Below are 13,871 nucleotides of genomic sequence, written 5' to 3' on the forward strand. Positions count from 1 at the left end.
GTAGCTTTGTGGTTCTCCTCCTGTCTTTGTGGACTCATTAATTCTTGAAAACGACTCAAACTCATTTTCTCATGATAAAGTGTTATCTACCCACCACCATCCCAACACCTCCCACACTCACAACGCCAGTTGTTAATGCTGGAAATGAAGAGGAAAGGGAAGGAAGTAGGGATGGAGAGGTAAGAAAGTGAATTCCGGACAAAGTCAGGAGGGAAATGTGGGGGTCGGTGGCCCAGGCCTAGTCCAAGAAGGAATTCCTCAGAGAACCTGTATGGGGACAAGAAAGAATGACCTAGGAAACTATGGGAGCACCTCACCCAGGGCAGAGGCTACATGCTGAAGGGGCCTGAGCATCGTAGAAGTTGCGGGAGCGTCTCTGTCTGATTGTGCGCAGACTCTGAGGACGCTTGTTTGGGAAGCGGATCCCTAGATGTGGGCTTGTGAAGGTCTTGGGCAGTCCTCCATGAAGGTCGGGGGTTTCTAGCCTGCAGCATATGAGTGCTCCGGGAGTCAGAGGATGGCAGAGGCTCTGCTTTATAGGAGATGCAAGTACCTCTTGTTGGGAAATTATAGCGATCGTTTTATTTTCAACAGTTTTGTATAATGTGCATCTTCGTGGACTTGTATGGGCTTCCTACCTGGTCTCCTGTGACTCATCTTTGCGCAGGAACAGTGTGTTGGATATATCAATTTCCATACAGTTAATTAATTAAACAACAATTATTAAGTGCCTACAGTGTGAGGTGCTTGGTGGGTTCGAAGAGACACAGAAATCAGAGGCAGAAAGAGGGGAAAGTGAATCCTTTGTTGACAAGTCGGTAGAATGAGGGTGTGGACAAAATGCTTGAGCTGGGCCTCAGGCCAGTTGCCTGCTCCTTGCCCTGAACACACGGCGTGGCAGTCAAAGCTAGAACCGGGGCTGAGCATGGCACAGTCCCATGCTCCTCACTGTGCGCCCAGGCACTCATCCGCGCTGAATCTGCCTCCACCTCTGGGTGCACGACTGAAGCTAGGGCTCTGTGTTAGTGGTAATGACATACTCAGTTGTGAACTCACCTGTTCAGGTGCCCTTTGTGGGGATGTGACAGATGAAGGGTGGAGGAGCGGCCGGAGGCGGAGCAGGAGGCCAACACCAGTGAAATGGGTTGAAAAATGTTGCTCTGTGGTCTGCCAGAGACAAGAGTATGGTTTTTAAAATGAGTTCTTTTTTTTTTTAAGGTTTATTTATTTATTTGAGAGAGAGAGAGAGAGTGAGTGGGGTGAGGGGCAGAGGGAGGGAGAGAGAGAGACTCTCAAGCAGACTCCCCGCTGAGCATGGAGCCCATTGCAGGACTCGATCTCACAACCCTGAGATCATGACCTGAGTCGACATCAAGAGTCAGATGCTCCATTGACTGAGCCACCCAGGCGCCCCTTCAAATGAGTTCTTAATGCTTTAATCATTTGTGATGACTTCAGCTTTACATCTGGAATTTATCAATTTGCTTATTAACAGAGATATGTAATGCTTTGGTACGATGCCCAAGTTAATTCAAGTTAATTAGAAATTGGTTATTTGATTGTGAATAGAAAAATTAGCAGTTGTGCCTGATAAAGGTAAATCCTTTCTTAAAGAGACAAAGCAGCTCTGCAGAGCACGGACTTCCCACAGGCTCACATGCCATGAGAACTTTTGTTTCTCCCCGGGCCCCAGCACGGGGACCCCACGGTCATGCTTCATCTTCCAGAGTTTGTCCATGCTCGTCCTCGGGGGTGTTGACCTGTGGGAAACAGTCAGTGCGGGAGACCTCTTTCATTAAGCCCAGGCACCAGCAATTTAAGATTTGTTGAAATTTTTTTTCTCTGATGCCTGTGTTTTGAAATCCCTGAGAAAACCCAGGGTACCCCCTCGAGGTGTTACTTACACTGTAAAATCATTTGCTTTGGGGAATCTTCTATCATTTATTCATCTTTCTAAACTGAATTGCCAGAATCCAGGGTAGATAACAGTTGAATGTAACGTGTTTTGCGAGTATTTCGGCTGAAACTTAAAAATACGTGTGTCTGATAAAAAGCGTGGAGTTGTCAGATTCTTGAAGTTTAAATCATTGACACGATGCTGTTTCAACTTGTTTTTTTTTTTTTTTAATTCCTAAAGGAAATGATCCCAGCTAAGATGCTAAGATGCTTTTTCTCCACAACTAAACTGTAAGTGTCTTTAGGGCAGGAGAAGCTTATGGGCTTTTTGCACATTCCTATGGATTCTAGAATCTTCCATATGTTTGGTTCTTAGTTATATGTTTGTTAAAAAATAACTGTGGAGATTGACGTTTCAGACAGGAGTTGCTGGCCTTTCCATGATGGTGAAAAGGCTTATTAACACCCAGGTGTCCTGGGACCCGAATGCCCTGACTTCCAGCCCTGCTCCCGTTCCCGGCGCTCCCGAGTGACAACATTGTTGTTAGGAACTTGAGTTGATTGCAGAAGACGACAACTTAACAGACTGAAACTTTAAAAAGAAAACTGGCAAAACGGTTTTGTTACTGACTGAAATGGGGAGTGGGTTGTAATTTGGAACTCAATTATTTATAAACATCACTGGTATTGTACCTGAAGTGTGCAGATGGTAAAAATCTGCATCTAAAATGTCTTGCAAAGCATGTAGGTTTTCAGCATCATTTGGAAACACTCTGAGGAGGCAGGTGATGTGTCCAAATGCGTGCATGCAGTCACCATATAGCAGACGTGTAAAACAAGGAGAGATGGGGCCCGAGGACAAGCAGGTGAGTGTGATTTGGAAAGAAATCCAAACGGTGTGAACGCAACCCTTGGTATGAGGATTATCATTTTTCATTCAAAATTTAGGCAGACAGCGGGCAAAATGTAATCACTTTTCAGCATTACTCTACTGCATAAGCATATTAGGAAAGCTCTGTGATGGTAATCATGTAGTGAACTTGAAACCACCCCTAATTAAACTGTCTGCATCCCCAAGCATTTTCCTGTAATGATGTCAAACCGTGTAGCAATTAGTTGCACCTCTATGAATGTAAACACTGTTCGTAAATCATATAAACTTAACCTGGTTTGCTTATTGAAAATCTCCTAAAAAGGAATTAATTAGCTTTGTATGTTTTGGAATCGCAATTTATGGGATCATTTTGGAATCTTTCACTGAAATAAAATTAATTTTTTTTTCCTTGCGATCCGTACGCACGGAGTCTCACTTGCCAGGGCTGCAGGGGAAAGATAGAGCACAATTTCCTGAATCTTCATTTTATTTCTGTGATGGCCGGTGGAGTGTGGAATTTAGGACAGGGGTTTACTGAGCTAACCCAGTTTTAAGATATTTTTCTCAAGAGGAAGGTGTATATCATCGGAAGGTTGCATTTTTCCCCCTGTGTTTTCCACTTTCTCCGGCTGGTGTGGAGTGTTTCAAGCTCATTTGAATGTGAAGTTTGGGCACCGAAGGACCTTTGCTGCAGCTGCTCGGCATCCTGGAAGACACCAGCCCCAAGCTGTGTGGCAACAGCTCGGGAGTAATCACAGAGTTCGAGAGAAGTGGCCAATTCCAGACAAAGAAACTGAACAAACAAAACATGCACTCAAGTGTTTTAACTCAGTGATCCTTCCTCCGCCAGCAGGGAGCACAAAAGAAAAGTCAGCCAAGTTTACAATTTAGCATGCCTTTGTTGCAATTTTCTTACGGAAACCTTGGGTCCTGGTGGTGGATGGTTTACCTGAGCCATCAGCTACATAGCACATTTATGGTTATTGTATTTTACAGGTTGATAGATTTTTATATTCTGTCCAAGTCAGGATCTTACACCACCTGGTTTATTATTTAGTAATTTACAGTGCAGTCAGGCGTGTTTGGCTTAATGTAGGATAAACTTATAAATCTATTGTTCCTTCACTTGCCGGGGTTGGTGTGCAATGAACTACAGAGCTGGATGCGTACATACATTTCAGCTCTGCTTTTTTCTTTGATAGGGAAGCAAGCAATAGATAACACAGTGACAGTAGCATCCCAGGGGACGGCAAAATGTGAGAGCAGCACCGCGTCAGGTTAGTAGGTCATTATTGTATGAGCCGTGAACCATTAATGGACTACTACGCCCAGCTCAATCTGTGTCAGATTATGGCTCTTGGCAGGAGAATTGTTATCTAATAGCTAACTTTCCCTCTTCACCATCGTCTTATTAGTTCCTTTGATAAAAATGTGCACAGGTATGTATTAATAGGGGGCCTCATTGGGGAAAGGTGAGATCTTGGCTATTTCCCCCCATTTCTGCAAACAATGCCTGTATGTTGACTCTGCTTGGGCAGTCCTTTGCGGGGATACCATTCTTTCCAGGTAATTTTGGGGATCATATAAAATGCATAGCTGAACACACGGTGCTAACTGATGCAGAAGACTCCGTCATTAATAATTTTTGTTGATTATGTCCAATGCAAAAGTAGTGGGAGTTACAGGAGTCACCTCCGCTCCCACGCTACTCTTCAAACAGCAAGACCCCAGACAAGCTTCCACCACCTGGGAAATAAAGCTCATCCCACCGTTTTGGAAATAATACCCCAAAACCAGTGACTACATGGCGATAATTATGTAATTTTTATCAGGTGTAAAATAGACCAGAAAAAGTGTACTGTTTCTGTGTGGCTTCAGATGAAAGCATGCATTTTGGAGGAACATAAAAAGAATCCTTGGTTTTTGAGTTATAATGGCAAGAAGTTTATATTGTCTATCTGGGGCCTGCGATAGAATACTTCCACCATCTTTTGGAGAAGTAAAGGTCACCACACAGTTTGTATCTTTCTTATAAGCCTCTTAGCCTCTTTGCTTCAGTGTGCATCTCCAAACAGAGGCACGGAAATGAAGATTTTCAAGATATTTTCCAGAAAAGACGAACACGTGGGTGAGCTTGGGCTAAGATTACGGCCCCGGATCCCTGTGCTGGACTGTGCAGATCATTTTTGGAAACCTTCCATTATGTCAGGAGTGTGACAGGATATCCATAATGGACGCCAGGGAAAGCCTCTTAACCGGACGGGCAGGAGGAGGTAGATTAGCAGAGATGAGGGTCCAAAGAGGGAGGCGTGAAGAACGTTGGGTACCTGGCCTTGGTCTGGATTTGGACCGAAAGCATTCGCTGCCGTTGCTGCTGGGACCGGGCTGGGGTGGCCATGGGGGGGCCCAGCTGGCCCCTCCGGCTGCCACAGCTGTCACTTCATGGTGACAGTGCCAGCAAAGGTCGCTGATGTGGCTGCAGGTTTCATCCGCTGAGATGCCTCGGGGCAAAGAGCACCCCTAAAAATGCTGTGAAGATGGGCTTCTCATGATACTGGTAAAATTCTCTTCTTTGGTAGAGCACCTCTCTAATGAGTTGAGTACTAATGATTAATACCCAAATCCATTCTAATCCAAATCCAATGACTCATTCCTGAGTGCACATGTGCCTGTGTGTGCATGGGTGTTTATATATAAAGGATATATTCTCCAATCCTCCCCCACACTCCCACAGACGGGCCTGGGAAGCCTGACCCCCATGAGCAGCACCTGGGAGCTCTGTGCATTTCCACACGGGCCTGTGACCCAACTTCAGGGTCTCCTTGTCTACACTCCCTTCTGACCCAACTGTGGATTTGAGTTTAATAAAATGTACCACATAGTGCATTACAGAAGTGTTCAATGCGATTTTAATCTTGAGCATCCTGTTCTCCCTTGTCTTTATTTTGCTGTTACTGGAGCCCAAACCTGCAAGATAAAATGCCTGAAATATTTTTCATTTAACGATGGATTCCTTATTTCCCTTCTTAGCTAAAAACACTCAAGTCATAATGGTTTATTATAAAAACTCTATTTAATTCATTCATTCGCTCATTTTTATAAAAGCTCAATTTATATTCTGAATCTTTCAGCAAGAATATGACAAGTGTTAGGGTACCCGGGTGGCTCAGTTGGTTAAGCATCAGACTCTTGGTTTTGGTTCGGGTCATAATCTCAGGGTCGTGAGACTGAGCAATACACTGGACTCTGTGGTGGGCCTGGGGCCTGATTAATATTCTCTCTCTCCTTCTGCTCCTCCCACTGCTGCTCTTCAATAAAATAAAAAAAAAATATGGCAAGTGTGTGAGGAGGCATGTTACCATTTTGTGATCATCATCTTTTTGGAAAGACACTTTAATCATGAATAAATTTTGACAAGGGACAAGACAGAACCACTACTCACCCACTGAAATGGCTAAAATTTTAAAAGCTGACAATTCCAAGTGTTGACAAAGACATGGAGCAACTGTAACACCCATACGTTGCTGGTGGAAACTGGAAATGGTAGAGCTTGGCCGTGTCTTATCAAGTTAAAGATACAACCCAGTAATCACACTCCTAGGAAAGAAAATGAAAGCACATCTCCACACAAATGGCTTGTACATGGCTGTTCATAGCAGTGTCATTCATAATAGCAAACCACACACACACACACACACACACACACACGTCACTGGAAACAACCAGATGTCATCAAGAGGTGAGTGGTATATCCACACACACTCATCAGGAAAGAAATACTGATGTATACAACAACGTGAATGAATCTCAAGAATCTATGGGAAGCCGAAGAAGCCAGTTACAAAAGAAGGAAGATATGTTGCATAATCACTAAAGCAACATCACTTACATGAAATTCTAGGAAAGGAAAAGTGTTGGGAAGTGGGTATTTGACTGCCAGGAGCAGGGATAGAGGGGTGTGCAGCTGCAAACAGGCAGGAGGGAACTTTCTGGGCTGATGGAAACGTGGTAGCAACAGGACTCTATAAAGCTGCCCAAACTCATCCAACTTCAATTAGAATGGGAGGATTCTAGTACACATCAATCATTCCTCAGCAAGGCGGGTAAAAGTAGACCAGACTGAGTATTTAAAATCAAATTCCTGCCTTTTAAAAATATGACTTGAAAGCCTGAAGCCATCCTGGGAAAGACTGATGGTGTCTCTAAACATATCTATGGCACTATGATGAAGTTAAAAGACACAGGAATGGCTGGAGGAAATGATTTTAAACTGCAATACATTAATTTTCTTCATTTTGAAAGTACTCTTACAAAAAAAAGTTAAATCAATAGAAAATCATCAGAGTAGTCCATGCACCTCCTAGAAAAGCATCTGGTAGAAAAATAATAGTAAGGGTAACTAACGTTTGTTCCTACTGTCCTTCTGACTCTCATTATTTAAAGTGTTTAATATTTTTAATTGAGGTATAATTGGCATACGGTAAGTTGTACATATTTATAGTGTAAAATCTGATCAGCTTTGACATGTAAGTGCTTGTGAAACCATCACCATAATCAAGATAATGAGGGGCGCCTGGGTGGCTCAGTCAGTTAAGCGTCTGCCCTCGGCTCAGGTCAGGATCCCAGGGTCCTGGGATCGAGCCCCACATCAGGCTCCCTGCTCAGCGGGGAGCCTGCTTCTCCCTCTCCCTCTGCCTGCCGCTCTGCCTACTTGTGCTCTCTATCTCTCTGTCAAATCAATAAACAAAATCTTTAAAAAAGGTAATGAATATATCTTTCACTCTCAAATGTATCACCCCCCAAAATCCCCTTTTGTGATCCTTCTCTGCTACCTCTCCTTGGTACCACCATCCCTGCTTTCTGACAAGGGACTGTATATTGGTTATTTTGCTAGACTTTTACACACATGGAATCATACCATATGTAGTCTTTTCTTCTCTTGCTTCTCTTACTCGGTGTAATTATTTTGGGATTCCTCCATGTTGTGTATCAAGAGTTCCTTCATTTTCGTTGGCGGGATAGTATTTCATTTGATGGATATGGTATGATTTACCTACTTACCCGAGGATGGAGATTTAGAAACTTGCTTCAGGTTGTTAGCTGTTATAAACAGCTGCTGTGAACATTTGTGTACAAGTTGTATATGGACACGTGCTTTCTTGTGGGTAAATATGTAGGGTGCGATAGCCAGGTTGTACGGTAGGGATGCTTTCTGAAGAAGCTGCCAAACTGTTTTCCAAAGTGCTTATAACATTGTCCATCCGCAGCAGCAAGGCATGAGAGTTCAGTTCCTCCAGAATCCTGGCTTGCTACGGTCAGCTCTTTTAATTTCAAACATGCTGATGTGCATGTAGTAGTAGTGAGTTATTGTGGTTTTAACGTGCACTTCTCTGATGTCTAATTGCATGCAGCGTCTTTTCATGTGCTTATTTTCAAAAGGATATCGTCCATGAAGTGACTCTTCAAATCCTTTGTCTAGTTTTAAAAATTGAGTTTTTTCCACCTTATTATTGAGTTTTGAGACTTCTTTATATTCTCCAGATATATCTGGATAAAGTTCTTCATCGGGTATATGCTTTGCAAACATTTTCTCCCAGTCCATGGCTTGTCTTTTCATTCACTTGACAGTGTCTGCAGCGGAACAAAAGCTTTTATTTTTCACCAAGTGTATTTTATCAGTTGCTTTTCATGGATCATACTTTTGGTGTAGTCTCGAAGAATCTTTGTATCACTCGAGGTCCCTCCAATTTTCTCCTGTGTTTTGTTCCAGACTTTTCACGGTTTTAGTTTATACATTTAGGCTTTTTCTCCATTTAGAGTTAATTTTTGCATACAGTGCATATGGAGACCCTCCCTCCCCTGAACTGTCTTTGCACATTTGTAAACAATTAACTGTCCATTTATGTGTGGGTCTGTTTCTGGACTCCATGGCATCAGTCAATATTTATGTCAACACCATGCTATCTTGACTAATATGGCTTTAAAATAACACTTGAAATTAGTTAGTTCTCCAGTTTTGTTATCTTTTAAAGTTGTTTTGGCTATTTTAGGTCTTTTGCATGTCCATATAAATTTTAGCGTTTTTCATTTAGCTGGTTTAGTCCCACAAAAACACTCGTGGGAATTTTGGTTGAGTTTGTGCTGAACTCACTGTTCAATTTGGAGATAATCGGTATCTAGTGACGCCAAGTCTTCTGACCCAGGAACACAGTATGTCTCTACATTTAGTTGGGTCTTTCTTCATTTCTCTTGGCAATATTCTGTAGTTTTCAGGGTATGGGTCTTTGCGCATCTTTTGTCAGATTTATCCCTAAATATTTCATTTATTTTGGCACTCTTGTAAATGACGCTACTGTTTTTATTTCAAATTCGGACTGTTGCTAGTATATAGAAATACAATTGATTTTTGTTTTTGATTTTTCATCCTGCATGTTGCTAAATTAAGTCATTTGTTTTAGTTTTTGGAGTTTTTGGTGGAATGTACTAGATTTTCTAGGTAGGCACTCGTGTATTCTGCAAATAGACAGTTTTGTTTCTTTCTTTCCAATCTGGAAGTCTTTTAATTGTTTATTTTTTTCCCTTGCCTCACTATTACGATTTTTTTCTTGTCTTACTATTTCCTTGCCTTAGAACCATCTTGGAACCTCGAGAGTGATGTGGAATGGAGGTGCTGGGAGCAGACATCTGGTCTCATTGCCGATCATGAGGGAAAAGAAGGCAGTCTCTCATCCTCAAGTGTGATGTTTGCTCCAGGGATTTCATAGATGCTGTCTCAGGTTTAGGAAGTTCTTTCTATTCCTCTTGTGCTGAAAGCTTTGATCAGTAATGGATGTTGGATCTTGTCAAAGGTTTTTCTGTTTTTTTGAGATGATCTCATGGTTTTTCCTTTTTAGTTTGTCCATATGGTGAACTGCATTGATTTTCAAGCATTAAAAATCAAACTTGCATTCAAGGGATAAACTCCATTTTGTCATGTTCCATTATCCTTCTGATATAAGTGTTTACATTTATTATTTCATTTAATTTTTGTAACAACTCTATGTGGTATAAATATTGTTATTATTCTTATTTCTCATAAGAGAAAGCTGAGGCAGAGATGGCTTTGTTCCTTGACCAAATCAGGTAACCAGTAAGAACTTGGATAGATCTGAGGTGCTGGTCTACCCCAAAGCCCAAAATCTTACATTCCAGAGTACAAATGCAAACTAGAATATCACTGATGAATTTTCACCTGTATGCATGGCTGTGATTAAATATAGTAACAATATTTCAGTGTGGATAAGGGAGTAGATAAAACTGTACTTATAAACTTCTAGCATGATATGAATTGATGCAAGCTTCCAGAGGAGAGTTTGGCAACGAGTCTCAAAATGTAAACTTTGTGCTAAGGAGATAATTCAGTGCATGTGCAAAGATGCTTATGCAGTGATGCAGTGCTTTTCACCCTAGCCTACCAGATATTTTACATTTTGGAACATGGATAGAGGGAATATTATGGAACTGTCAAAATGGTTTTTTTTTCGCCTAAGTATTTTTCCACTTTAATAAATGTTATAAAAAAGGCAAGTTGTAGGTCACTGTATGTAGTGCGATCCCATTTGTATAAAACAAATCTATATGTTTATACCCATACATAGGGTCAAGAGAGAAGCCTGGCAGGATCTCCCTCAGCATGTAAAAACAATACAGTTACTTAATGTGTTGTGGGGTGAAGGGTGGGATGGGAAAATAAGCACGTGGAATGAAGGGTGTTGTGGTGAAGTCATGTGCTGTAGATTGTCCCATCATGCAGCTGTGCTGACCATGGTTTCCAAAGGAATGAGAGTTCATCATCCTAGGTAACCCTGAGGATTTTTCAGGTGCAAGAGCAATCGGGAGATGCAATGCGGAGTCTCTAAGATGTTGTCAAAGCTGAAAGGGAATAGCAGAATGGTCAATGTAAAGTAGAAATTGTCCTGGAACCTTGGGACACATGTTTACTCAAATCCTATACTCTGATTTTGTGGTGGTTGGACCAGCCCTGGGTGGTGGCACATAGAATCTTAGGGTGGTAAGAATGTTCTGGAATGAGGACATCCTCTCCCTCGACAGTTCCATGGCAAAGGACCCCTGGCTTCTACTTGGTCCCTTCCAATAATCAGAGCTCACCTGGTGTTGCTTAAGAAGGACAACATTGCTCAGCAGTGAGAACTAGTATTAGAAAACAGTTTCCTCTAAGCTGAACCCAAATCTTCATCCTTCCGTCTCTTATCCATTGGTATTGAGAAGAGCTCATCTGACAAAACATGCTCTCCAATTGTCTGGAGGTGGTTCCCATTCCTCTATTCCTCTTTTGGTGGGACCCTCTCTGCTCTCCAGTGTTCCATTCGTGCTGTGATTTCTGATCTCCACCATCCGTCAATGCTTAGGGCAGGGCACAAAAATGCAGGTGTCCTTTGACCAGCACTACATCCTGGGACATGGAAACTATCATTCTAATAATGGAGGTGACTCCATTACTGCCACACACAGTTAGCTCATGCTGAATGTGGGGCAATCACTTCTGTCTGAAAAGCTCCTTGATCAACCATCTACAGACACTTTTAAACAAAAATACATGGCTAGGTCTAAGTAATTATCCTTTTGTCACTGCCCAGAAAATCTGCATTGGCTTCTGGCCTTTGCCCTGGACTCTCAGTCTCCCCTTTTCTTAGCCGCACCGTCCACCCCCACCTTCTTCCCCTTCACATCTAACATCTTGTTAAATAAAAGGCAATTGCCAACATTTAGGGGAATAGTGGAAGCATTCAGTCTTCTCTGTAGATATTTCTAAACCTCTAGATTTATACCAGGCAGAAAGGGCATCTGAGAAATGAACTATTTTTCACTAGTTAGGTCAGGGGTCAGCAAACTTCCTATAAAGGTCCAGGTAGTAAATTTTTTAAGCTTTGTGGGCCATACAGTTTCTGTCATAACTACTTAAATCTGCCATTGTATCAGAAAGCAGCTTCAGACAATATATAAATAAATGAGCACAGCTATTTCAATAAAACTTTATTTACAACAAAGGCAATGGGCTGGGCTTGGCCCACTGGCCATAGTTTGCCAATGCCATGTTTAGCTCATTATAGACACACAACCTAATTTCAATTCCAAAGAAAAAGGCAGAATGGTGCTGAGGGCATCAGGAAGCCCACTTGAATGAGGATCTTTGGCACTTGGCTTTTGACCTGTAAAGTTGTTCCAGACCAGCTCTCACAGCTCTACCCCTTTATGCCAAGAGACAACTCACTGTTTGCAAATAATATCATTATGGATATTCATCTATTTCTTGGGATTTTTTTTTCTCCTTCTTTCTGTTTGCAATATGGAAAATGTTTGCTTTCTTTTCCCCAGTAGCTCCATGTTTCCATGTAGCACTTTGCTTTCATTATGTTGACTTTCTTCAATGTATTTTGGCTTGAGGAAATCATATTTTTGTAGCTGGTGAAGGTGGCTCAGTTGGACAACAACATAGGCCTGAACCTTTCTCATGCTTGTACCTGATTTCCAGTGAGGGTCTCACACTCACTTTCTCTTTGGAACCACAAAATATCATATTGGTGAAATGTTCACACATGCTAAGGACAAAGAAAGTTCTGGACATGCTATATGTATTTGATTTTCAGATACTTTACTTCTATTGCCTCAGTGAGTCATTCGGTTTCTGGAAAATAGGATCAGTACATTTTAATACCACGGAAAAAGATTCTTTTCATGAGTATGCATCTCCCAAATGACTAAATACTCCAGGTGACTCAATTATTATCCACTTTTGGTATCTAAATTTCCCAGCTTTAATCCAAATATGCTAGTTTGCTTCCATCCTCTAATAACGAGGCAAAGTGGATTCACTGGGGAAAAAATCACTGAAAAGATGAAGTGGAATGTTCCAGCATCTCTCCGGTGATACCCGGGTTTCCGCGTGCAGCCTGCAGGCTGGCTTTTGCATACCATGGCCTTCCCTGGGTGTCCTTCCCATCCTCCCGTGCCTGCAGGAGCACCATTCATTTGCTTTCGTGATTTGAGAGTGTGTCTTGGGTCTGCCACTAGATCAAAAGCAAGCTTGAGGGAAAGGTTTGTGTCTTATTCTCAGTTTTCTTCAACACTGGACTGAATGCTCTGCACATAATAAAGCCTAAGTAAATAGCTCTGTCCGTGATGGTGCCGGACAGTAGCCAGCGTCAGCTTGAGTCCGCAGAGCATAGCCGCACGTGACGTCCAGTCTACGCCTCTTAGAAATTCTTAACCTATAAAGAACGCGGATACACCGACATCGCCGCAGATCCTCCGTCCTAGGAAGCCGCAGGCAGGGTCCTTGGGGAAAGAACATCTAGGCTCCCCCCCCCCCCTTTTTAGTTCTCTGGTGGTGGAAGAAGGCAAGGAGCTGAGTCGGTTCAGGGTGCACCACTCAGGCAGTTTGGCCTTCACAAGGGGCAATGTTTTTTTGCCCAGCCCGAGTCTATGCCCTTGGAATGTTTACTGCCTGCTATAAATTCCTCTAAATAGAGACCATTTGGCTTAAAAGTATCTTCATAAAAATGCCAAGCTTCTGGGCAGGTTAAGTCGGCCATCCATTGATGACTAGGCACAGCCCCAGATCTGGGGTATGTTCTCTGCACTTTTTGATCATGAATTCCCACCGCAAAATTTTGAGCATGGACCTCCAGCACACGTCTACTTATTTATCATTTATATACACGAGCTATTGCGCTGATATATTATTTATATTTTCAAACAAATGTGACATATCAATTAAAATGAGATAAAATACAAAGAGCTGTAATTTCTTTTATTCTTGAGTTCCCCTTCGGAGAAAAGTGGCTGAAGGACTCCCTGAAACCCCAGAACCGCATATCGGATTAGGGCTCTGAGGGAGGGGCCATCTTTGGAGCCAGACCTCCTACATGGGCTTGAAGCTTACTCATCTAGCAGCAGCTCCCCGATCTCTTGGTGATCACTCCTATAGGAGCAGGTAGGCCAAGGCCGAGCCCCTTGCTGACCTCTTCCCGTGGTGGGATCTGTGCTGATGACCCCTGATGACCTGCGGAAATGATCTGCATGACTCAGACACAGACAGCCC

The sequence above is a fragment of the Eumetopias jubatus genome, unplaced genomic scaffold (genome assembly GCF_037043125.1).
Source record: "Eumetopias jubatus isolate StellerSeaLion01/CBP00866 unplaced genomic scaffold, mEumJub1_p1.0 scaffold_17, whole genome shotgun sequence".
NCBI lineage: Eukaryota > Metazoa > Chordata > Mammalia > Carnivora > Otariidae > Eumetopias > Eumetopias jubatus.